Source organism: Saccopteryx leptura, chromosome 2 (genome assembly GCF_036850995.1).
Source record: "Saccopteryx leptura isolate mSacLep1 chromosome 2, mSacLep1_pri_phased_curated, whole genome shotgun sequence".
Taxonomy (NCBI): domain Eukaryota; kingdom Metazoa; phylum Chordata; class Mammalia; order Chiroptera; family Emballonuridae; genus Saccopteryx; species Saccopteryx leptura.
The window spans coordinates 63,033,228-63,060,826 of NC_089504.1; the positions used below are offsets into that span (position 1 = coordinate 63,033,228).

The 27,599-nt window shown below is 36.7% G+C and overlaps 1 protein-coding gene across 3 annotated transcripts in view; it reads right to left on the reverse strand.

Annotated features, from left to right (window-relative positions):
- Nucleotides 1-26,241, reverse strand: part of RFX3 (regulatory factor X3) — a 317,044-nt gene extending 290,803 nt beyond the window's left edge. For all 3 annotated transcript variants that reach the window (XM_066368076.1, XM_066368075.1, XM_066368072.1), the window contains exon 1: nucleotides 26,153-26,241. The gene's annotated coding sequence lies outside the window, so the exon portion shown is untranslated. The remainder of the gene's footprint in view (nucleotides 1-26,152) is intronic.
- Between the last annotated feature and the right edge of the window lie 1,358 nt (nucleotides 26,242-27,599).

Consider the following 27,599-nt stretch of genomic DNA (forward strand, 5'->3'; position numbering starts at 1 on the left):
AAAGCTTCTGTAATAGACTTCAAAGCAGGTAACCCTATCATTCCACAGTGCAACCCTTAATGGATATCACAAATGCAACCACAGATCTGATTACTATAATAATTCTATTCTGATACCACCAGTTGCCTTGGTATAAGCTTGGATCTCAAGTCCTGATTCTACACTTTTGACATCTCAACAGGACAGTGAAGTTATGTAGCAAAAGGTGAAACTCAAAAGGTTTGGGGTACTCAAAATAACCCCCAAAAGCATAGTTCTCATAATGCCCCTATGTCTCTCTCCTATTAAACAGCATTAGGAATCCCCACAACCTGCTATAGCCAGAAAACAGGAAGAAGATAATGAACCCTAAAAGGTACTTTCCAACATTTTAAACTATTAGTCTTAATAGACACTAATAAAATCTCAGACAAGCCCAGAATTTCACACATACACATATGTATATGTACGAAATTCATATATACATACTGAGTTAGATAACAAAAATCATTTGAAAAGATATGCAGAAATGAGACCTTGATTAAGGTTAGCCCAAATCTACTGTTAACTGGATGATGCCATGTTTAAAGAAATATCCAATATTCATAAATTAATGCCATTAAATACATTTTAAACAGGAAGTAAATAAACCCATTTGCAGTAATAGAACTGCATTGCTTTAAAGGTCATTATAAAATCAGGCCTAGACAAAATTATAAAATTGTTAAATGTGTTTTCTATAATTTAATTAGAGATAAACAATCTGATGCTTAATAATTACCCATTGATTGCCTCTACTAGGAAAGGACACCAGGTTTTGTGCTGAGTTCAAAAATCTTCTGTGGGTCATTCTGGGAGGATGATGTCAGAGTAATGGTGGTGTGAGAGAAACTTCTGATCTCTCCCCTTGAAATTTCAACAAATTGAACAACTATAATGCAGTGAAGAAACCCCAGCTAGGCTTGCAGGTATGCCTGAATGATCCATGCACTGAATGGACTAAAAGTGGGACAGGGTGAAAAGGGAGGAAGAAAATAAAAAGCAATCGCAGTAGGCTTTGGAGAGGAGACAAACCTGGAGTGACTGGGTTTTTTTTGTCTCCTGGACTATGGGGAGGAGGAAAGCTCAGACTCTCTGGATTTTGTCTGAGGGTTACAAAAAGGGAAACTCTGAGTGACTGGGTCTCCTTCTGCCGGGAGGAGCGGTGAGGGACATAGCAGGAAATAAAATAAAGCAGTAAGAGTGAGGGTCATGGCCAGTGTTTCCATGGTCTGCCTGCAGCCTACACTGTGCAGAGACAGAAAACTAAAATGTGGCCCTACAGTCTCCCAATCCCACCTCCCTCGCCTCACCAAATGGAGAGAAACAGAACAAAAACCCACAGCTAGCTCTCCAGAGTCACTGTCTCCCCTGAAGAACAGAGGTGCTCCATGTCTGGTCCCCAGGTCTGTTGAGACATAGGAAGGAGTGACTGGAAGCCTGAGATCACCATTGTTAGAGCTATAAAGATGGAAAGCTGAAGTGGTAAATCTGAAACCTTATAGCCCTCACAACATGCTCAGATCACCAATGTGACTGCAGCCCCGCCTACATCATTGTGACAGCAACTCAGCACACAACCCTGGAACACCACAGAGCTAAAAGTTATAATACAGAGACATCTATTGGAAGAAACCTCTAAAAAATAAATTTTATTTTTCTTTTTTACCTCCCTTTTCTTTATTTTTCTTTTTTTCTCCTTTTCATTTTTGAATTTCATTTTTTTTAATTTTTATATTTTTAATCTGATTTTTTGTTGGATTTTGTTTCTGATTTTTTGTTTGCTTTCAATCTTTTTTCCTGTGGTCTTTCTTCTTTACTTGTAATAATTTTAACATTTTTATAGTTTTTTATTGTATGTTTTTTAATTTTCAATTTGTTACTTGTTTTTATGTTAGGTAATAATACCACTCTCAAATGCTATCAAGGAAGAAGAAATCAAATACTATGGCTACACAAGACAGAGATGTATTTAAGAAAGAAAATAAAAAGTCTGCAAAAAAAAAAATCTCAATCACACAGAAACCTTGGGAGTTAAATGGTAAAAAATTCAAAACTGAAGTTTTGAAAATACTCAACAAGATGCAAGAAGACACCAATAGGCAACTTAATGAGCTCAGAAAACAAATTAATGAACAAAATGAATACCTCACGAAGGAGATTAAAACTTTAAAAATAGAGATGAAGAACTCAATATGTGAATTTTGAAGACTGAGGTAGCTAGGTTAGCTAATAGAACAAGCCAGATAGAGGAAAGAATCAGTGACATCAAAGACAGGCAAGTAGAGATGCTACAGAGAGAAGAGGAGACAGACTCAGGAATTAAAACAACTGAGAGAGCTCTACAAGAATTATCTGACTCCATCAGAATGAGCATCCCATTATATTTAAAACACTCAAAAAAACTGGAATTGAAGGAAAGTACTTCAACATAATACATAATAAAGGCCATATATGACAAACAATCAGCTAATATCATACTAAATGGTGAAAAAAATGAAGACTTTTTCTCTAAAATCAGGAACAAGGCAAGGCTATCCACTCTCTCCATTCTTATTCAACATAGTTCTAGAAATTTTAGCCAGGGAAATCAAAGAGAAAAAAATAAAAGACATTCATATCAGGAAAGAAGAAGTAAAGGTATCACACTTTACAGATAACATGATCCTGTATATAGAAAACCCCAAAAACTCCACCAAAAAACTATTAGAAACAATAAGCCAATACAGTAAAGTCACAGGATACAAAATCAATATATGAGAGTCTACTGTTTTCCTATATGCCAATAATGAATCTTCAGAAAATGAACTCATGAAAAACAATTTATTTTACAATTACAATCAAAAAGAAAAAAATAGCCCTGGCCGGTTGGCTCAGTGGTAGAGCGTCGGCCTGGAGTGCAGGAGTCCCGGATTCGATTCCCAGCCAAGGCACACGGGAGAAGTGCCCATCTGCTTCTCCACCCCTCCTCCTCTCCTTCCTCTCTGTCTCTCTCTTCCCCTTCCACAGCCAAGGCTCCACTGGAGCAAAGTTTGCCTGGGCGCTGAGGATGGCCCTGTGGCCTCTGCCTCAGGTGCTAGAATGGCTCTGATTGCGGCAGAGCGACGCCCCAAGATGGGCAGAGCATCACCCCCTGGTGGGCATGCTGGGTGGATCCCGGTCAGGCGCATGCGGGAGTCTGTCTGACTGCCTCCCTGTTTCCAGCTTCGGAAAAATGCAAAAAAAAAAAATAAGTACTTAAGAATAAACTTAACAAAGAATGTGGAGGACATATATACTAAAAACTACAAAATATTATTGAAAGAAATTGAAAAACATCCAATAAAATAAAAAATAATCCATGTTCATATATTGAAAGATTCAACATAGTTAAAATGGCCATATTACCCAAAGCAATATAGAGATTTAATGCAATCCCCATCAAAATCCCAATTTCATTCTTTAAAAAAAATAGAGCAAAAAATTACTAGGTTTGGATGGAACCATAAAAAACCTCAAATTGCCAAAGTAATCCTGAAAAGAAAAAGAATGAAGCCAAATGTATCATAGTACCTGACTTCAAATTATACTATAGAGCCACAATAATCAAAACAGCATGGTATTGGCAGAAAAACAGACATACAGACCAACGAAACAGAATTGAGCCCAGAAATAAAACCACATAAATATGAACAGATCATCTTTGACAAAGGAGCCAAAAACACAAAATGAAGAAGAAAAAAAAAGCCTCTTCAATAAATGGTGGTGGGAAAATTGGAAAACCACATGCTAAAGAATGAAACTTGACTACAGTTTGTCCCCCTGCACAAAAATTAACTAAAAATGGAACAAAGACCTAAATATAAGGTCTGAAACAATAAACTACATAAAAGAAATCATAGATACTAAACACATGGACCTTGATTATAGAGAACAATTTATGAGTTTGACTCCAAAAGCAAGAGAAGTAAAAGCAAAAATAAATGAATAGGACTATATCAAACAAAAAAGCTTCTGCACAGCAAAACAAACAGGCAGATAACTAAATGAAAGATGATATTTGCAAACAATAGCTCTGATAAGGGGTTAATATCCAAAATATATAAAGAACTAACAAAGCTCAGCAACAAACAAGCAAACAATCCAATTTAAAAATGGGGAGAACCCTGGCCGGTTGGCTCCGGTATAGCATCAGCCTAGTGTGTGGAAGTCCCGGGTTCAATTCCTGGCCAGGGCACACAGGAGAAGCGCCCATCTACTTCTCCACCCTTCCTCCTCTCTTTTCTCTCTATTCTCTCTTCCCCTCCTGCAGCCAAGACTTCACTGGAGCAAAGCTGTACCGGGCACTGAGGATGGCTCCATAGCCTCCACCTCAGGCACTAGAATGGCTCTGGTTGCAACAGAGCAATGCCCCAAATGGGGAGAGCATCACCCCCTAGTGGGCATGCCGGGTGGATCCCATCGGGCACATGCAGGAGTCGGTCTCTCTGCCTCCTCGCTTTTCACTTCATAACAATACAAAAAAAAAAAATTGGGGAGAGGACCTAAACAGACCCTTTTCTCAAGATGACATACAAATGGCCAAGCAGTATCGAAAAGATGCTCATCTTCACTAGCTATTTGAGAAATGCAAATCAACACCACAATGAGATACCACCTTATATGTATTAGATTGGCTATTATTAACAAGACAGGTAATAACAAGTATTGGAGAGGCTATGGATAAAAAGAAACCCTCATTCACTGTTGGTGGAAATGCAAATTAGTACAATCATTATGGAAGAAATATGGCGGTTCCTCAAAAAATTAAGATTAGAATTACCGTATGACCCAGCAATCCCTCTACTGGGTATCTACCCCCAAAACTCGAAAACATTGATACATAAACACACATGCACCCCCATGTTCATTGCAGCATTATTCACAGTGGCCAAGACATGGAAACAACCAAAATATCCCTCGATAGAATACTACTCAGCCATAAGAAACAATGACATAGTGACATTTACAACATGGATGGACCTTGAGAACATTATACTGAGTGAATTAAATCAGAAAAAACTAAGAACTGTATGATTTCACACATAGGTGGGATATAAAATTGAGACTTATGGACATACATAAAAGTGAAGTGGTTACCAGGGGAAGGGTATGTTGGAAAGAAGGAAGAAGGGGACTTGAGTAAATGGGGAGGGCAGAAGAGGTGGAGGGAAGGGTGTAAAGAGGGACAAATATAAGGTGATGGAAAATTACTTGACTTTGGGTGATGGGTATACAACATCAAATGCTATAGAAATGTTCACCTGAAACCTATGTACTCTTATTGAGTAATATCACCCTGTTAAAGTTAATTTTCAAAATAAAATTTAAAAATTTTAAAAAAAACCTACTGTGTAGTCATCTGTCCTCACAAACCTTACAAAAAATTTAGAAAAATCAAACATTTACAAACAAAAATCTAAACCAAAATTTCCAATAAGGTTTATAAATAAACCACCAGAAGTGAACATACTCAAGTTAGGAACCACTCTAACTTTAGGAAAGATTAATCCAAGAAGTGTGGGAAATACATTCTAAGAATAAAGTATAGGAACCAAGTTATAGAAAAATGACAAGACAGAACTCAAGTGCCCATAGGTTATAATAACAATTTCCATTTACTGAGCATCTATGTGCCAGACACAGTGCAGTCTGCCTATGTTATCTAATGTAAATCTTTAAAACAATATTTCAAGGTTGATTTTAGTAACCCTAGTTCACAGAGTTTAAGTAATATGCCTAAGGTTAAACTATTCACTAGTAGCAGAGCTAGAATTCAAACTCAGAGCTGCTCATTCCAAATTTATTACTATTAATCTGCAATTCCAACCAGTGTGCTGTAAGAATTTTTAAAACATGCAATACCTGACTATTTAGTCAGGAGCACTGACCTCTTTTCCATTAGATTATCAAATAAAAAAAAGACAACAGCCAACACAAAATACACATCTAGTGTAAGTGAATCAAATTATACTATTTTTTTGTCAGATCGACAAAAATTATATATTTTGGTGTGTCAAAGAATTTTAGTAATTAGTTTGTGTGTGTCATGAGATGAAGAAGGTTAAAAATCACTGCTCCCAGTCAATTATATCATACTGTAAGCTAGAAAAAAGTTACAGAGCAGTGGGGTTAAATATAAATTTAAAACTGAACTAGTTCTGTTAGAGACTAGTAAGTTCTCTAACAGAACAGCCCAGCACAAGATAGTTTTGTGCGCTCTGTAAATATTCCCTAAATAATTCTGATGAACATACAGTGAGAAATCCTAAAAGATTCTCACCTAAAGAAACAAAAACTTTGGCTATTTGAAAACATCCAAAGTAACTTCTTTTTAGAAAATGTCATCGATCCATATTTAGAAATAATTTATGTAAAAATGTATCGATTATAAATTCATATAATACTAAAAACTCATTCCATCTTATAGATTCTTACTCTATATTCAACAAATATAGCAGTCTAGTATTTAATTAGTTCAGTAACTGAATCTCTATATTCAAATCTCAGTTTAAAAATTCCAAGTTTTGAAAAGCTTCTGCACAACAAAAGATAGCAACAACAAAACAAACAGCAACAAACAGAATGGGAGATGATATTTGCAAACAACAGCTCTGCCAGGGGGTTAATATCCAAAATATATAAATAATTCATACAACTCCACACTAAATATACAAACGATCCAATTAACAAATGGGCAGAGAACCTGAACAGACCTCTCCCAAGAAGACATACAATGACAAACAAATATATGATAATGTGTTCAGCTTCACTAGCTATTAGGGAAATGCAAATCTTAACTATGAGTTACTTCTTCACACCTGATAGAGTGGCTATTATCAACAAGACAGGTAATAACAAGCGATGGCGAGATTGTGGAGAAAAAGGAATTGTCATTCATAGCTGGTGGGAATGTAAACTGTTACAGCCACTATGGAAAAAAATATCAGTTTCTCAAAAAGTGAAGAATAAAGTTCCCATGTGTCCCAGTCATCCCTCTTCAGGGTATCTACTAGAAAATCTTGAAAACATTTATTTGCAAAGATATATGCACTCTTAATCATTGCAGCATTATTCATTGTGGCCAAGACATGGAGGCAACCAAAGTGTCCTTTGACAGAGGATTGGATGAAGAAAATGTGGTACACATAATACATACTATGAAATACTATTCAGCCATAAGAAAATATGAAATACTGCCATTGCAACAACATGGATAGACCTAGAAAATATTATGCTACGAGAAATAAGTCAGAAAAAAACAACCACCCTATGATTTCACTTATGTGTGGGATATAAAACTAAAACTCATAGACACAGATAACAATATGATGTTTACCAAAGGTAGAAGTATGTGTGCATGGGGGGGAGGGGGTAGTGGAGAGGGAAGGAAGCCAAATACATTGTGACAAAAGATGATGTGATGTTTGGTGGTGGGAACACATTGCAATATATAAATCATGTATCATAGAAACGTATATTTGAAACACATATGATCCTATTAACCAATGTAACCCCAATAAATTTTATTAAAAAATAAGCCTGACCAGGAGGTGGCTCAGTGGATACAGCATCGACCTGGTATGCTGAGGACCCAGGTTCAAAACCTTGAGGTCACCGACTTGGGCATGGGTTCACTGGCTTGAGCGTGGGATCACAGACATGACCTCACAGTAGCTGACTTGAGCCCAAAGGTCCCTGGATTGAAGCCCAAGGTCATTGGCTTGAGCAAGGGGTCACTGCCTCAGCTGGAGCCCCTTCCCCCCATCAAGGCACATATGAGAAGCAATCAATGAACAACTAAGGTGCCACACTATGCATTAATGCTTCCCATCTCTCTCCTTTCCTGTCTGTGCCTGTCTGTCCCCCCACCAAAAAAAATAAAAATTTTTTTTTAAAAATTTAGCTTTGGCCAGATAATTCAGCTGTTTAGACATCATCCTGAATCAGCACAGAGGTTGCTGGGTCCATCCCTAGTCAGGGCACATAAAGGAACAGATCAATGTTCCTGTCTCTCTTGCTCTATCCCTTCCTCTCTCTAAAATCAATAAAGTAAATATTTCAAAAAAAAAATAAAACTTCCAAGTCTTTAGCACTCTCTTTTCAAATGAATTACACTTTTAATATTTGCATTTTCCACTTTGTAACAAGCCAGTTGATATATTGGCAAATCAGTACTGTCAGGTCTAAAAGTAATGATTTAAATTCTACCCCACCACTCCTAAACTTTTTATTCAATTAACAGAAAGCAAAATCAATTTAAAGTATTGTATTCTAAGTCTCTCTTAATTCAGATAAAACAGCAATATTCAACTTTAAAGTACCATAAAGATTAAGAATGAAAAACATCTAGGCAAAAATGCAAGAAGTAACTAATATTTCATCATACTTTTGTTTATCATATCTTCTTTTTTATTGAAGGGGAAGATAAATCCAAAGGGAACAGTTTTACAAAAAACGTTTGTCCATGGGGATGTAACCTTGTTAAGAACAAATGAAAAATATTTTTCCTCCATAGGAAACCAACTCTTGTTTTATATTAATACATCCTTTCATATTTGGTACCACAAATGAGGCTGGTAAGAACATCAGGTTATCCCTAGAAAGTTCAATTGTCATTTTCTGGGTCTCTCTTAAAGAGACTGTTTCAAATAATCAACAGAGTTAGTGCTCAAATTGCGATTATCATAAAACAGGATTCCAAAACTAAGTTCAAGCCTGATCTCATAGATTGCTTCAAATTCTAACACACACACACACAAATAAAATAAGACAAAATCTTAGTAATTACTTATTCCTGTTACCATTTCATACTATTATTGAGTAAACAACATATCCTTCCAAAAATTCAGATTAATAAGTTGCATAATAGCATGACTGCTGGTATTAGCTTCTAGTTGCTACGGAATAAAGGGCAATCCCTTCACACTTTCACTCTGTTGGTTCTCACTTAAGAGTGTTGCAACACCTTTAAAGCCAAGCTGGGCAAGTCTCAGCTTGTACCACAGAGATCAGATGCCAGTATTTTACTTTTGTTTCCCAAGAAAGGGACTACAGGAACAAATGTTTCAATTTTTTTAAATTAATATTTCAATAGTTTATAATAATTTGAGAATGGTCAAAAAAAAAAAGTAGAGGTGCATACCAGGTCTGAGTATTTTAGGCCAATATATTGATCGTGACATACATTACTAACACCCAGCAGGGGGAAATACAAATGGTAGTAATAAAAATATTTTTCTTTAATAAAAAAGTCTAGCAAAAATGGCATTGTTCCTTAATATATACCATATTGATGACATGGGAAAATATTGAAAAATTTATGTCATTCCAAAACAAAGCAATTTTATACCAAAATTATAGTGGTTGGGACCTAAAATATATATATATATATTTATTCAGAATACAGAATAATAAAATTTTAATTTGCTTTTTTCCAGAAAAAATATAAGTTCAAACTTGTAGATAAAATAAATGAGTATTCTGAATACTGAAAGTAGCATATCTGGGTTGTTTGCCTTTAAGAAGTTTTGTACTAGCTATGACATAGAAGGAGAGCATTGGGAGAGAAGTGAGGAGTCTGGGGCCCAGCAGCCCCAGCTCTGATAAATGTTATATCATTGTACAAGTCACTTAACCTACTCTTTCTTATCTTTAAAATAAGTGGGGGGTCAGGGTGGTAGGTTGAATTAGATTATTTCCAAAGGCTTTTCCAACTTAAAATTCTGATAAAATAAAAGACATCCTAGGCCCTGCAGGGCTGGGTTGGCTCAGTGGTAGAGCATTGGCTGGTGTGTGAATGTCCCAGGTTTGATTTCCAGTCAAGGCACACAGGAGAAGTGACCATGTGCTTCTCCACCCCCTCTTCTCTTTCTCTCTCTCTCTTTTTCTCTCTCCGCCCCCCACCCCCCCATCCTGCAGCAGCCATGGCTCAGTTTGTTTGAGTGCATTGGCCCGGGTACTGAGAATGGCTCTGTGGAGCCTCCACCTCAGGTGCTAGAAATAGCTCAGTTGCCAGCGGCCCCAAACGGGCAAAGCATCGGCCCTAGACGGGGTTGCCAGGCAGATCCCAGTTGGGGCGCATGTGGAAGTCTGTCTCTCTACCTCACCTACTCTCACTTGGAAAAGAAGAAAAAAATAAAAACTAAAAATAAAATAAAACATCCTAATTATGTCTCTACTAGAATCCTACATATTTGTGCCATTCAGAAACATGTGTATCTCTAGTCACAGACTTTTTCACTTCTTCGATCTCTAGCACCCTAGCTGTGCCTTTTCGTTGGGTGTGCCGAGTTAGACATACTAAATGGGCAGAAGACTAAGACAGTAGAATAGTTAAGTAGAAACATGAGAAAGGTTGATGTTGAGCCCCTCACACTCATTTGGGTTCGCAGTTCCAGCTCCAAAACCAAAAGCTGAGCTGCTATGCAGATAGTCAGGTTCTCTACACAACAAGGCAATTCTTACGTAAAGATTTTCTTTACATGGCGTTCTTTCAAATCAGAACTTTTAAGTTGTTTGCTATTAGGGAGTTAGTGCAATATAAAATAAGTAGACCAATATTATTATTCTAATATTGGGAATGGCTTATTTTAAAATTATACACATGACATAAATGCAGTGGTAGTCAATTTTTTAAAAAACTTTTAAACATTAAAATAAAATCACCATTACTTAATTCAGCAATTTTCAACCAGTGTGCCGCGACACACTGCTGTACTGCAAGAATTGCTAAAACATGCAGTACCTGACTCTCTGGTCAGCGGCACTGACCTGTCTTCCCTTAGACTTTAAAAAATCACAACAACCAACACAACAATAGCTGTCCAGTGTGAATGAATGAAAATTATATCTATATCTTTGTAAGATCATCAAAAATATATATTTTTGGTGTGATGAAGAATTTCAGATTTAGTTTATATGTGCCATGAAATAAAAAAAAATTGAAAATCCCTGCTTTTAATTGAAACTATCTTAAATGTAAAATAATAAAAAGTCAAATAATATTTTGACTCTAAATAGGTATCTAAAAGAACAGAAAGAATTATTACAAACAATATCATTGGTATTACCTTAAGTTCCTAACAATTTTTTTTAAATCATAATAAAATATTTTATAATGAAGTTAACATGTATATTCTATGATCTTTTGTTTTGTGGGGGTTACATTTATATTTTGTTCAAGCGTTGTTTGGCTGATTAAACTTTATACTGGTTTCTTTTATATACATTACATCTTCTATCTACTTCTGGAAAGCTTAAATATATGGGAATCTAATATACAGGATCACGTAACTTAGATGTTTCCTAATAGTACAAAGAATTAAACAATCCTTTGAGGAAATAAATCATCATATAGTCACAGAATTAGATCAATTAATTAGTGCATCACTTTGGTCATTTTAAATCACTTCACTATTCTGCCTGGCTAGTGAGCCTGTATAGAAATATTTTAAATGACTAACAAAATATTTTAAGTTATACACATTTTTGTTGAACCTTTTGATCAGAAAGAAGTTTAGCATCAAAGTTACATAATTGAAAAGTGCAAACCTTATTTAATGTAATGTTTTTACTTTCTCATATCTAAATCATTTAATAGATTCAAACAACAAGGAAACACCAGCTCTTAAGTAAAGCAATTTTGGTCTACATTTTGTGTATAAAGTGACATTAAGCATTACTTATTATACATATTAATCAGTTTATTACAGAATAATTTCCATCATGAACGGATTTTTTTTCCTAGAGACTCTAGCATTAGAAAATAAGCTTCTTTCACACCTGCCTAACTTCAGTCAAATAAAAAAACTAAGAGACCCTCTTCATTCCCTGAAATTGGTGAATTAAAAAACAATAGACTGCTCTGAATGGTGTTAAAAATTATCACTACATTAGCTCTTACCTATGGACGTCTCTTCCTTTATATACTTCAATTATGCCCTACTAACTGAATAGCTAACTTTAAAGAGAATATTCCAGAAGATAGTTGTTTTTCTTCCCTTATCAACTTACAAAATGGCTCTTAACAGTTCACCCAAATCCACCCACAAGCAAATTACAGGAATGATGTACAAAAGATTAGCACCATTTCAACTCTGAGAGGTATATCTCCAGACAACTGTTCTTCTGTACCATGCAAACACGGGCTGCTGTTCTTGTGCCTGCTCCCTTTTTTAATGATAGGTCAGATTTCAAGTAGAAGAGCCTGGAATTACTAAACAAAAGACTATACCAACAACTGAGAACAAATTTCCTGATTTAAATAAATGCTCTGCTGAGAAGAAACATGATCAATCACACTTAAATATTTTGTCTTAAAAATAATGTAAACATTGTTTCAAGTCCACACTAAGTCTGTTCTTAAAATTAGATTAAATTCTTATCAGAGCAAGACAGGATAAAGGATTCAAGTTTATTTCAATAAAAAAATATTTCAAATTATACAGACTTAAGAATAGCCAGTACTAATTGTTAAATCCATGTGATGAGCACATGAGAATCCATTATACTAGTGTCTCTACTTCAGTGTAAGTTATAAAATTTCCAAATTAAGACAGTTTTAGCCCTGGTCCGATAGCTGTTGGTTAGATCATCATTCTAAAGTGCAGAGGCTGCCAGTTCGATAGCCAGTCAGGGCACATACAGGAACAGATTGATGTTCCTGTCTCTCACTCTCTCTCTTTTCCTCCCTCTCTCTAAATCAATTTTTAAAAAAGACAGTTTTAAGAATATATATACTTATGGTACACAGTTTGCAACTCTACATTGACTTCCCAAATGTAAACTGCTTTAGATATCAGATATCTCAAGTGAATATACAGTGTGTTGGTAAAGTCACGGTGCACTTTTGACCGGTTACAGGAAAGCAACAAAAGACGATAGAAATGTGAAATCTGCACCAATTAAAAGGAAAACCCTCCCAGTTTCTGTAGGATGATGTGGCAGCATGTGCACATGTGCAGATGATGATGTAACACCGTGTATATAGCGGAGCAGCCCACGGCCATGCCAGTCGAGATGTGGACGGTACAGAGGAAAGTCCAGTGTGTTCTGTGCCTCACTAAATTCGAATCCGTGACCAAAGTGCAACATGAATATCGGCGCGTTTATAATGAAGGAATAACATTACTCAGTGGGATAAGCAGTTGAAGGAAACCGGCAGTTTGGTGGAGAAACCCCGTTCTAGTAGGCCATCAGTCAGTGACGAGTCTGTAGAGGCTATACGGGATAGCTACCTAAGGAGCCCTAAAAAATCTGTGCGTGAGCCCTCATCGAACTTCACTGAATAGGTATGAAACTGGGAAAGTTTCCTTTTTTTCAGTGCAGATTTCACATTTCTATCGTCTTTTGTTGCTTTCCTGTGACCGGTCAAAAGTGCACCATGACTTTACAGACACACTGTATTAATTATGCACATTTTGCATACTAATATTATATTGTGTAACATTGTAATAATAAAATTACAAGAAAATTCTGACGTAACATATCAATTTAATACTTTTATAAACAGAACATTATGTAATAGTGAAACCACATGTAATAATAGTCAAAGGGTCCAGAGATTTATTATATTCCCAACAAATATAAAAACAAATGATTCACATAAAGAATCCTAAGTACAATTTGTGCCTCGACTTCCCCTATTAGTTAAAGTCACTATAAGGCAAAAAAATAATAATAATAATAAAAGAAGACTGTTCTTCCAACAAATCAGTTCACCATTCATACTTTCATTTATCCATGTTACCTTAGTTTTATTTTTATTTCAAAATTTTCTACTAATTTTATCTAACTACATTTTCAATATCTCCTCCTATCCTTCTTTTTTGATATCCAAATATCATTTCTGTCATTTTTGTAGTCTTCTACAACTTTGAAACCTTAAAGAATATGTCCACATAGCTGGGAATATGCAATTTTGTATCTAATTCCTCGCCTCCTTTTTTTCAAAATGCTCCTTAAAATTAATAAAAATCTGAATTATTTCAGGATTTCTAAATTAACCAAAATAGTATTGACACTAAATACACATTGCTATAAGTCTTTTAATCCTCATTCAAAAGTAAAGGCTAAAAGTACAATGATGTAAAACTGCCAGCTTATAGAGTAATATATCCAATTATCTCAAGTCTCTGCTAGAGCGTTTTTGAATCAAAGATTAGAAATAATGTTATTAACAGTAGTAGTGATAATATTACTAGATATGCTGAATATGGCAAACTGGGCTTTATATACATACAGCCCCTAAAAAGATCTTTTACTCTAAATTGTACTTACTCATCGTTCTTACTCTAGTTTTTCCAATTATATGATCCTGCCCAGTAACCATCAATCTTACCCCATTCCTTCACAGTAAGTAAAGTGTTGTTCTGAGCCTGGCCTGTCACCTATTGGCATTCTTTCCAAGGTTTGTAAACCAGTAGGTAAACTGGAACTTCCATAGCTTACACATCATGCATCACATAAGACTGTGCTGTAGGATTTGGGAAATTCCAGACAACAAAGTAAATTAACAAAAGCACAATATAATAGAGAGGCTTACAGTATTCAACAAAGAAGCTTTTACTTGAACCCTTTGAGTAGTGAGTTTTTTTCATGCTGACTGACCCCCAGGAGTGAGGTTGTTTTTTTTTTCAAAAAATAAAATTAGTTCCAGTTACAGTTTTATTAATTTAAAATCATGTTTGTTTGATAACTAATTTATGGGAACAAGAACATATATTTTCCTTTTTTAACTGTTGCCTTACACATTTTTAAAAATAAAAAGATCTTACTCTGAATGGTCAGGAGGCATGAGGATATACATGAACGTTCATACTACTCACAGGGTTAAACTACCAACGGAAGCAGAACCGGAGGCAAGTGAAATATGTGTATCACTACAAAGACTTCCTTTAAAAAATTACTTTTATCAACATCTCCAGTCCATGGTCACTACATTTCCGTCAACACCAAAAATGATCAAGCCTAACAAAATCAAAATATTAAAATACACTGCCTTCCAATTTCAAAAATAAGATCCCACCCCATTTCCAAGCCATATGGTTCTCAAACCTTTGCTGAAACATAAGTCCACATCAATTATACAGCTCTACTCATTCAACAGTATTTAAAAACTTTAAATTTCAAAACTTGACAGACTTCTAAAAATAAAGAAAGAGATCAATGTTGACCCAGCAACACTGTATCTTAATCTACTATAACAAGAATGAATTACAATTTTGGTCTTTAACTATGATATAATTCAATTTCAGCACTCATGAATCAATGCATAATTCACTCTGTATTAACTAAAAGTATCCTCAAAATTACCATATAATGTGAGATACTATTAAAAATTGTTCCACAAAGCACACAAAGATCATTTAAACAAATTAAGTCAAACATTTTTCCTAATTTTCTTTGCCTCAAGAAAATAGCACCGGAGTGGTTTCTAATACTGTTACAAAACATGTATAATACAAAAATAGTGAGCAAAAAGGTATGGATCCAAGTTCTAAAGCACCAAGTACAAATACATTAAAATGATTTTCTAAAGGTCTATACTACACACACATTCATAAACAAAACATAATCTAAGCTAAATTCCATTTTTCTTAATATAAGTACACTGTATAAATATGAAGTGATTTCCTAAACAAAATGTTTTTAAATGTTCTTTAAAGCACATAATATAATCACATTGTAAAATAAACAATCTCACTTTATCTGGTATCTGTATATTAACTTTTTCATGGTAAGTTTTCTTTGTAGCACATCTAAATACATACTGTTAATTTAAAGTGGCAAAGAGGATCTTCAGATCACTAATAGATTATCTTTCTGAGCATTTTTCTTAATGACCCTTATGCTGACACTTCATTAAAAATTATCTCCAAGATATATGTATATAATCAAATGCCAATCAGTGAAAGCTTAATGTGACAGATTATATACTCTTTGGTTCTTTAAAATGTCAGCCTAAATAGGAGCAGGGAAAAAAAACATAGATTTTTTTAAAAAAACAAAAATAGCATAGATAGATAGATAGATAGATAGATAGATAGATAGATAGATAGATATAGATGGATAGATAGATGATAGATAGATAGATGATAGATAGATAGATAATCTCCACAAAACAATCTACCCAAAGCAAAACACAGACAGGTGGATTTAAGGCATTATTTCTATTAGCTGGCACACAAACTAGATTTTCTCAGTACTCCTTTCTTTTATTCCTACCTTTCTAAAGCTGTGCATGGTGAAACCACAATACAGTATAGACTCCTTAGAAGGATGTTACTGCACATCCCCTAATGCACTAAGAAATAAACATACAGTCATGTCTTCAGGAGAAGAAGATAAAAAGCATAAAGTACCTAGCGTGCGGAGGACCCGGGTTCGATTCCCGGCCAGGGCACACAGGAGAAGCACCCATTTGCTTCTCCACCCCTCCGCCGTGCTTTCCTCTCTGTCTCTCTCTTCCCCTCCCGCAGCCAAGGCTCCATTGGAGCAAAGATGGCCCGGGCGCTGGGGATGGCTCCTTGGCCTCTGCCCCAGGCGCTGGAGTGGCTCTGGTCGCAATATGGCGACGCCCAGGATGGGCAGAGCATCGCCCCCTGGTGGGCAGAGCGTCGCCCCTGGTGGGCGTGCCGGGTGGATCCCGGTCGGGCGCATGCGGGAGTCTGTCTGACTGTCTCTCCCTGTTTCCAGCTTCAGAAAAATGAAAAAAAAAAAAAGATAAAAAAAAAAAAAAAAAAAAAAAGCATAAAGTAGTAAGATGCCAATCATCACAAAAGTATGATGTACTTTGCACAATTCTACAACAACGAAAGAAAAGAGATCTGGAAAAGACTCTCAGCACCTTAGTCACTTCTGTCTCCTCCCTCCTCAGACCCTCAGTTCCCACCTCAACCCTACTCCCACCAAAATGTCACAGTTCAAAATAAAATGAACTGGGTAGAATATGCAGTGCACTGGTATTCAATGATGAAAACAGAATATGATTTCTAAATGTATCTGCTTCTTCCTGCCTCTCTCCAGCACCCTTCCTCACCCAACACAGCAACTAAGGCAGGGAAGAAAGAAACTTAACTGAAAAAAGCAGAGCATGTCTAGATGGGTTTGCACATTATGAAAAACTGCTGACTGACACTAAAGAGGGCCAGATACATTTTTAAGTATGTTAGTTATTGTATTGAAATAAGCAAATGCTATCGAGTATACAAATCAGAATAAAATTCAGACTCTTGAATATGATTAATCAATAAAAATAATTATTCAAAAAAATAATTTTGAAAGCAACAATCATTACAGTCTTTTTATACACTCCTTATAAGACTGGTAAAAGAGGTGAAATATAGCAGAACACAAGACATCTTGAGCTAATGCAAAAATGTTTTTTTCATTGTAATGCTTTAAAATATTGATAAGTCTACTTGCTAATTTAACATTAATGTATTGCTTCTCAGTCTTTTGGCTAAGATCAAGTGTCAATTAACAATAACATACAATTTTATGGAAATGTACAATTCTTGACGAAAAGACACATCAAACCTGAATAAAAAGAATGTTTATCCAAGTATAACATTCAGAAAAAGAAAAGCAATAAATATTACCAATGAAAAACATAAAGTATGAATGATGGCAATGCTTCCCAGAGCAGGGTCTCAAAGTACTCCACGACCCTAAGAATTTGCCAAGACTACTTGATAGGACTTTAAGTTCTTTCCAAAACCATCTGAGTAGCATGGAGGGAAGAAAAGTACAAGGTTTTAATAACTGGGGAAGAAATGTTGATGAAGTAAACACAAACATAACATTTTTATTGCTTCTGATGAGAGCTAGCAAATCCCTCCCCCTTGGTGTTTGTCAATTTGCCTATCCACACACTTGAGAAATTAAATCCTGTTTTAAATCTCTCATTGGTGAGCAACAGGCAGGAGCCCCAACTGTCAGACACTAGTCTGGCACACAGACATAAAGTTGTTGGCTGGCCAGGAGCTCAAGCTGTCACACTCAACTAATTCCTATGTGGGTGAGGAAATCAGGGCACTTAGCCACAGCTTTCTAAGGGGACCACTGAAATGGAGGAAGGAACCTTCTGAGACTATGTTGTACGTATGGCCATTATGCTAGACCCAGGCTCTGAGCTTTCTTTCTTTGCTGTTCTTATCAGAAGAAAAAAATAGTAAAGCAAAATGCTAGCCTTTGAGTTCATCCACAAAAAAAACAAAACAAAAACAAAAACAAAAAAACACCAATTCCTGGCTCCATATTATTGGCATGTTTCCCTTTTCCCCATGCAAATCTAGTCATAGAATCAGAACTATTAGTGCTGGAAAGGGCTATAGAGATCATCACATAGCCCTACTGTTTCATTTTACAGATGGAGAAACTGAGAACAAGAAGGTTTCAGTGACTAACCTAAGGTTTTATTTAGTGACAGAGTACCAGAACAGGACCTTTGTTTCCTCCTCCCTTCCCTCCTTTGGCTGGCACTTTTAAAGACCCGTCTTCTCAGCCTAGTCACTCTCTCTCTCTCCTCTCTCCTTCCACATAACCTCTGAATGTTTCCTCTCACCAATTAATGTACTTTTATGTTCAGGCCAACTGCCTCACTCTCAATTTTCCTGAACTCAGATTCTATTATCCTTTTCCTATTTTGGCCTAAATAGGAATCATCAGGAACCTCTCTGATAGTCTTGACCAGGCACTATAAAGTAAAAGCAAGCAGTACATACAGACTGGGTATGTACATTTTCTAATAAAAGTAGTGACAAAGAAGAGTCCAGCAGTTAAGAGTCAGCAATAAGCAGACATATGAGATTGTGCAAACTCCATATTTTTGGAAGAGATTAGAGATTTAACCTAGAGCCAGAACACAGCTAGGACTGGGAAGGGAACCTTCTGAAGCAAAATCATGTTTGGGTTACATCATTAGTGGATCAAGAATATGCTATTTGTTCAAGGGGATAGTCAGATGTATAGAAATTGTAAAAAAGAAATAATAGAGTATTGAAATGGTAAGAATAATATATAAACTTACAATTGAAGTCACATTTCCTAGTCTTTTCTGAAAAACTCCTTGAAAAATGTGTCAAACTCATTGGATAAAGGAAGCAAAGAGATGGCTGAGCTGAGAGTCTGCCTACTTTATAAAAAAATAATATAAAAGGAGTCATATAATTAATTAAACACTAACAGGACTGGGGAGGATGGGAGCAAGTAAGATGAAAGAGGTAAACAAAAAGCCTATACAATATAAAATGCTTCAGTAAAGATGACACACTGTGTCAAGTAAATTTTCAACGGGAATGTATAAATGGCATTCCCAGTTAGAGAAAGATTAGGGCTATTTTAGAATAAAATGAGAAAAAAACATTCTTAATCAAAATGCTTAAGAAAATATATATAAATTCTAAACAGCAACCTTGTATATAGCAGCCAACTAAACTGCTTCTTTAAACATCTTTAAATTCCAAAGAAATGAAGCCAAAGTTGACATTTTTCCTCTACAATTTCCCAGTGTTTAATTGCATAATATTACAAGGTTACCATTCCTCAAAATTAGGATTGGCAAATTACTTCAAAATTTTTTATTGCTATAGGTAAACATGTGGTAACTTCACACATTTTTCTACCATTAGTAAAATAAATATAAACAGTGCATTATAAAATGATAGAATAATTTCTTGATGAACTTATCTTTATATAACTATTATTTCATATTAATCATTGTGTTTTGTACAAAGCTTATAAATAAAGCTCAAAATGTTTTCAAACAAATTCAGGTATAACAGATGTAAAAAGGAAAATATATATTAGACAATGAAATGGAAAATGGGAAGTGTAAGAGTTTATGAAATGTTGTATCATTAGTTCTCAGTCTAAGATCCATGAAACAGGAGTTACTCAAATACAGGAAAAGAAATCCACTATACCAAGGCTGCAGAGTAAAACTAAAATAACACTTGGGGCTAGTATCCTATTAATTCAGTGAAATAACGAAACTGGTTTTCAAATGGTAATCCAAACCTGTGGTTGATAGCTTTGTGTCTTTATTTTTAAAAGGAGGAAAGAAGGAATAATTATTTAATGAGTACAGATTAGCTGACATCTTTCAAAACTTAGGGCCCAATGGGAAGGAGAGTCAGGAGCATATTTAAGAGATTCTTAGATGGCAAAATGATTAGAATGGGTATCTTCTAGTATTTCCTTATACTAAGAACCAACATGTATTCAGCATGTATTCTGAGCAAAGAACATTCCATGAATTATCTATCCCCCTTAATCTTCACAGAACCCTATAAGCAGGTAGGTAAGAGTGATCCTGGTTTTCAGATGAGAAGACTGAGGCTAGGTGAAGATGAATAACTTGTCCAAGGTCCCACTGCTAATAAGATTAACTGAAATCTGACCCCAAAGCCTGTGTTCTTCCCTTGATCTATTTAAAAACAAAATATGTATATAAATACTTACTTGATACTCTAAATATATTTCAATTTCTAACTGATGTGTTTTCATTAAGTAGATCTTATGTTTTGATATGAAATATAAAACTTCAAATAGAAAAGCTTTGAAACAATGTCATATAATATACTTTAAAATCATAGTGGCCTAAACTAAATGATAAAACAGGAGGACCACATTTTAAAAGACAAACACCTAATTTTTAAATAGGCTAGTATTTTAGAATATTGTTATTCTCTATTGATTTTTTGGATTCTTTGTGGCATTCCAACACATGAAATACTATGCCTGATAAGGGCATTTGATAAAAATATCACATTTTGCTGATTGTTAATGTGGGATAACAGTATAGCTAAATCCATTATCTGGAGAAAAAAGTTTCTATGATGTAACCACAATTTTCTAAGCTACTTGATGAAGATACTGACTGCCAGTGTGTCAGTTCTATATCTTTTAGTATATACCACTTAGGAAGGAAAATCAATGATGCAACCACAGCCCGAGACTGGATTCAATAATCTTCCTCAAAAAACTCTCAATGAACAAATATTTAGATAGATCATTTTCAGTTTGGTGGTATATGGCACGGAGAAAGACAGGGAATCTAAAAATTTTTCAAATAACAAAGCTGAATTAAATATTCAAACCGCCTGAAATGGGGACTAAATTCTCCAGACAAATTTTAATATTACTATTACTATTGACTTAATCAGCCTGATAAATATTATTGCTATCTGTTCTTTTGAAGTAGCATTTTTAGAGTATTACCATAAAAAGCATATCACTAATTATGTTATACAGAAATGTTATAAGAATATACAATATATTGCTATGTGCCATAATACCAAATTTACAGACTGCAAAGCCTTACTGCCAAAATAGTATATGATTTTCAAGTGGAACTCAATTTTTGAAATGGAAACTGAAATAACTGCATAAGAAGATGCTCAATGTATATGCCTATAGGACAAATGCTGACATTCATATTATGCCAAAGGTATCATTTTTATACTGTTTTATGTAGCACTAACATATATTAGTACAGAGAAAGACAGGCTTTAATATAAAACTGCCAATTAAGACAGTATATTAAATTTAAAATCCATAGAAATAGGGCTATTATGTGCTTGAATACACATATAATTAAAATTTTAGTTCTAATTCGTTCACATTCTTACCGATAATAATCTCATGTTGCAAACAGCACAGCACCCTCTGGTGCATCTATTATAAGATGTACAAAATTCCCATAAAAAAAGGATAGAATCAGAGTAAAAATGAACCTTAGAAATCAATAAGTCGATACTCTTTTATTTACTCCAGTACATATTGTTAAACATTAATGCTTAAAAACAATTTTCATTTAAAAATAACACTAAAAACTTTATATAACAATTGAAGTAGTTACGGAAAATGTTTTAGTTTCAAAATACTTAAAATAGTGAAGCAACAAAAACAACACTGATTTCCAACATTCATCAATCAAATTAAAATAATTCTATAAAAGAGTATGTATGTATGGGATGGTAAAAGTTAACTTGCCATGTTAACCAAATTTTACTTTATTCAGATCTGTCTTGGCTTTTCGCTTCAGATAACTGTGACTGATTGTATAAAATGCTCTGAGTACATTTTCTCAATTCAAAGGTAATTTACCATAACTACTAAGGATTTTTAAGTATTTTGTGAAAGGATCTGCAACTTACACAGTTTGAAAACAGAATAATATTCAGTAATAAAATTTATGTTAAAATAAACCTTAATTTGAATAGTTTAAAAGAACACTTAAAAAAAAACAGCACTTCCTAGGAAAAGAATTAACTCCAAAAGTGTATTTTACTAAGGACAAAAGCAAAGGATGCCACCTGCTCTAGACAGTCCTTTTGTGAACCACTGGAAGTCCCAACACAGTACACTAGAAATGAAAGTGACACCTGTTTAAAGCAGCCATCTGTCCCCAACAAGCTAGATTTAGTCAAATCCACTTAATCTCATATTTCTAAAATATAGGAACACTATGCACCTATGAACATAAAGGAATTTAAAGTCTGGTTTTTGATGGTCAGTGGAAATTTATACCAAAGAGTTAAAGGCAAATAGTTACATTAGGGAAACTATTTTAAAAGTAATTGAAAGTAGATTTTTATGCTACTCTTCAACATAAAAACAAGAAAAAACAAAACAGAAACAGAAAACCAACAGAATCTTCATAATTTAAAGATTTACTTCTTTGAAGACTTCTTAATTTAAAAGTTTACTTCTTGGTATTCTCATTTATTGTAACATAGTCTCACAACAATAACAAGAACAAAGTAACATTTCTATTACTCTGTTCAGAAGTCTTTTTTTTTCTTTTACTTCTTCCCACACATCTGATGCTATATCAACCCTTTTAAACATACATATACTCTTCATAAAATTTGAAAAGCAAAGTCATAATCCACCTACTTACTAAATTTTTCAGTTGAAAACTGGAGGAAAGCACACAGAAAATCAACTTTCTCAAGAAGAATAAAACATGTTACCAAAAAGTAATACCTACATTTAAATAATACATTAAATCTATCTTGACTTATGATTCATTTTTAATTGCTAATTTTTTAATGGTCAAAATTACCATATTAACTTTGTTTAGGGTAAAAATATTTTTTTGTTTAGGACCAAAGAACAGTAAACTTATAAACTATGAACCTTTTACTAGAGTATCAAAGTACAGTACAGACTACTTGAACACTAGAGGAATAAATATTATTTTTTTAATTAGGCATAACTACTCCATAAAATGAAAATATTATGGAATCATGCATTTTAGGAATGAGCTTTAGATTACTATATTATACATGCAAATGTACTCCAAAAATATGCATATACCGGTGAATGCAATTCACTGGCAAAACAATCTAAAAAGACTGACATTCAGCTACTAAAAACAAGCTACAAGTGACTCCTATTTAATACTTCTCATGTTGAAGTGTGGTCACTCACTTTCAGAGATTTCTATTAGTCTAAAAACTGAGAACACAGAAGAATACCAATACACAATATAATCCCTCTTAGGAAAAATATCACAAAGAATAAAAAGGCCCTGGCTGGTAGCTCAGTAGGTTCGAGAGGCATCCTGAAACAGGAAGGTTGAAAGTTCAATCCCCCGTCAGGGCACATATGGGAAGTGACCAATAAATGCACAACTAAGTGGAACAACAAACGAATGCTTCTCTCTCTCTTCCTCTGTCTCTCTAAAATCAATCAATAATTTTTTAAAAGACTAAACAAAGTGCTAAGCACTTACCCTTATGTTAAACCTTAAAATTTCTCATTTGCTATTATTTCTCATTATTTCCTCAACCCATATGAATAATATTGACATACATGAGCCCAAAGCATCTTTAACAGTGACTTTTGTACCATATATGTGCATTAAAAATAGGTAACAGAATTCAATTTAAGTTCTGTTCTCAAATCAACTTATAAATGAAAGTCTAAATTATTGAATCTGAGATAACTATAACAAGTAAAATGCTTCAAAAAAGTTCTTGGGCACTGCAAATAAAAATATTAAACTATAACATTATAGTATATAATCTACTCAGCTGAAAACCTATTATGTAAATGGCATAAGGTCTGATGCTGTCTCAAGACAGCAAAACTGCTATTAACTTCAGAGAGAGTTTATGGGACTCAGGAGCTTCACCATCCAAAAGTGTTCAGGCATTTGACACTCATCTGAACAGAAAAAAAAAATACAAGTTAGTATTAGATATTTGTACAGAGACCCAGATGGGGGATGGGGTTGAATAAATATAACGGAATATGAGTGCTCTGAGAAAGACTTCAGAAAAAAATATAATCATCATTTAAAGTAGCAATCACAAGGAAATGAATTGAAAGAGAAAATTTTTAAAAAAATTCTTATTTTACTAAGTATTAGCCTTAATAGCATAACAATTATCCAATCTGCTCATTGACAATGTTAAGAATAATTAATACTGCCACATTATTCACAGGCTGCTCTGTCAGGTACATCAGTATGTTTACTGTTAGAAAGAAGACTAATTAAATAACTATTTTAAAATTCCAAATTGAAAACTTTAATATGTGCAAATATAACAGTGTATTTGTTTTAGCACACATTCATTATCAAAACTTTTTACTGATAATCTATTAATTAAATGTTAGGCTGAAAAATGAACACATTTACAGGATCTGGAAAACGGTAACCTCCAACCAAGAGCCCTAGTACTTGAGGACTAATAAGCATTCAAATCTACAAAGTAAAATGTATTTTTTAAAGAGACTTAAAAAGGAAAAAGTTCTCTCCCCTCATCAGGTTTAAGTCACTGCCCAAAGAAAGCCAAAAATAAAGATGTATTAAGTATACACATGCCTACATCTTAACAACCATAAAGAAAGTGAAATATACACACGTTTCAAGTTGAGAAGCTTCATACATTCTTTATGAACAACTTGACTTCAATTTCAACTCTCAGAAAAACGAACAGAGAGGATGGAGAGAGAGAAAAAAACTCTTTAAAGTACCATAACTGTCACAAATAACATTGTAACCTGAGTTCTCACAAAGCTTCCTTATTTCCTTTCCCTGCTTATCCCACACAAGTCTTATAACCACAATGAAAATTGTTAACACTCCATGGTGGGGAGGGAGGTTCATCAAAGTGAAATGGAACCACACTGCTACCCCTCCCATGTCCACATGAAAGATAAAGCACTGTCAATAACTACTAACCCAAGTATCACAGATGCCCCGCATCCGGTTTAAATCACAAGCGCACACACACACACACACACACACACACACACACGAAAGAGAGAGATTTTTTAAAAATCTCTGTCCCAGTGCAGCAAAGAGTCCAGCGAAGAGGCCCCAGGTTTCACTGTGTGCAAGGGGTGTGGGGGGAGAAGCCAGAGGAGAAGGGAAGAGTGCTGAATGGATATTAAGACTGTTTGCGGCACAAAGAAAACAGTTTTAAAAGAAAAAAAAGAAAAGAAAAGCGAACAGCTGATGATGGTAAAAGAGCAACCCATTTAGCACAAGGCAAAGAGGAGCAAAATGAAGGGAATGGGCGGTGGGAAAAGTTCACCGTTGTACGAGGATAAAAATAACAAAACCCTTAACAAGGCCCCACAAGTGCACAACAACAACAAAACACCAGCTCTTGGGTCCCCCCTGCACACTGTTGTCTATTTCGGTTTTAAAACAAGCAGGAAACAATCAGCTTTGAAAAAGAATAAAATTAAGGAAAAAAGAAAAATCCTCCTCTCTTCACCTGACTCTCCTCCTCAGACAAGACCTAGGGGAGAGCTCCACCATCCGCAAAGGAGAACTGGGGCTCCCTCTCCCGCTCGGCTCGCAGCCCCCCCGAGCTCCCGCTCCATCCCAGAAGCGCGGCGGAGGGCCGGGGCCGGCGGGCCGGCGGGCGGGCGGCGCGGCGCCCACACCCCCGACCCAGCCGCGGCGCGCGGTCCATTGTAAACAAGCCCGGGGGACCGAGCCCCTCGGCAGCGGCACCGTCCCCGGTGTCAGGAGTGAGACCCCGCACAGCCACGCTCGGCTCGCTCACAGACACACACACTCACGGACACACGCGTTCACACGCATCCACACGCTCCCACACACATGTAGAGACCGAAGAATATTCACCTTGGCTGTGGATTATTGTGGTGTTGTTGGTGGGTGATGGAGATGGTGGTGGTGGGGAGGAGGAGGAGGAAGAGGAGGAGGAGGAGGAGAGGAGTAGTTGTTGTTGATGGGTAACAGTCGCCAGGACTACGGTGACTATGGCGCTTGATTCACAAGGCAACGGTTGCTATAACTCACAAAAGAGAGAGAGAGAGGGTGAGAGAGCGAAAGGGAGAGGGAGACACTCGCACGGGGAGGGGCTGGGGAGAGAAGAGGAGAAGAGGCGGGCCGGCCAGTCGCCGGAAGGGGCGGGCTCAGCACCATCGCTGGCAGCCCCAGTCCCGGGTCTGGGGGTGGCGCGAGGCGGGGGCTGTGTGGCAGCGCTCCGAGCAAACGTGCCTAGGTTTGGCGCCGGCTGGGGTCACCCGAGGTGCTCTCGTCGGTCCTCTCCTACCCGCGCTGGTGAGGCTGGACTGGGAGGCTAGGGGCACGGCGCGAGCGCTCCGTTCTGTGAGACGCGAGCTGCCCGTGTCAGCAGCCAGCGCTGTGTAAGGAAGCCGCCGAGTCGCGAGGGACTGCCGGGTAACCCAAGGGAGGACGCTGTTGAGGGAAATTCCAGACATTTTGGGGGAGACCAGGAGACCGGGGGAAGAACCTGTTTTGAAGAGCGGCTACCTGCCCCCCAACCCTCCTAAAACGTATTTCCGGGGCGGAGCGGGCGGGGGGTCCCGGATGTGCCATCGCTCCTCTTTCTTAACCCCCTTTTTTTCCCCCTTTTTTTTTCCTTCGTCTGTGCGGCGCCCGCGGGCTCCCTGGCTGCCTCCGCTTCCTGGCGTATAGCATACTTGGCCTCCGGAGCCTGCGCCGCACAGGAGGGTCCGAGCAGCCGTCGCCCTCCTGCGGTCCGCGCCCTCGCCCGCTCCCACCTCCTGAGGCCACCGCTCGGAGGAGCGCGGGCGGCGAGGCGTGAGCGAGCGTCCGCGCCGCCATCTTAGGAGCGGCGAGCACGGGGCGTGTCGGCCGCGCGCCGGCCTCCGCAGCCCCCGCGGCGCGCAGAGGGTCTGGTCCGGGCTCGGCCGGCCCGCCGGAGCTAAGAGGCCAGGTCATCAACCCTTGCCCACGGGTCAGGGAGTAAGTGCTATGAAGAAGCAAGAAGCTGCCCTCCTCCGGGGATGTGAAAAGGCATGGCAGCCCCCCTCTGTTAAGGGCACTGAAGGGTTGGTTGGATAACTTCCACCTACCCACCGAAGGTGGCGCCCAGGTGGTTTCTAGCTCCCCGTATTCTTCAGCCTATAAATCAAGTGCTTGTCTCTATTTAAAGTTGACCCAACCGGGATCTGAGCGGAACCCGGTTACTTGACAACCTGCTGTGTTGAGATACACGAATGGTGGTTGTTACATACAGGCAGCACTTTGAACCGTCCTGGTGTCGCGAAACCTCTCACACCTCAGGTTCAAACACTCCCCT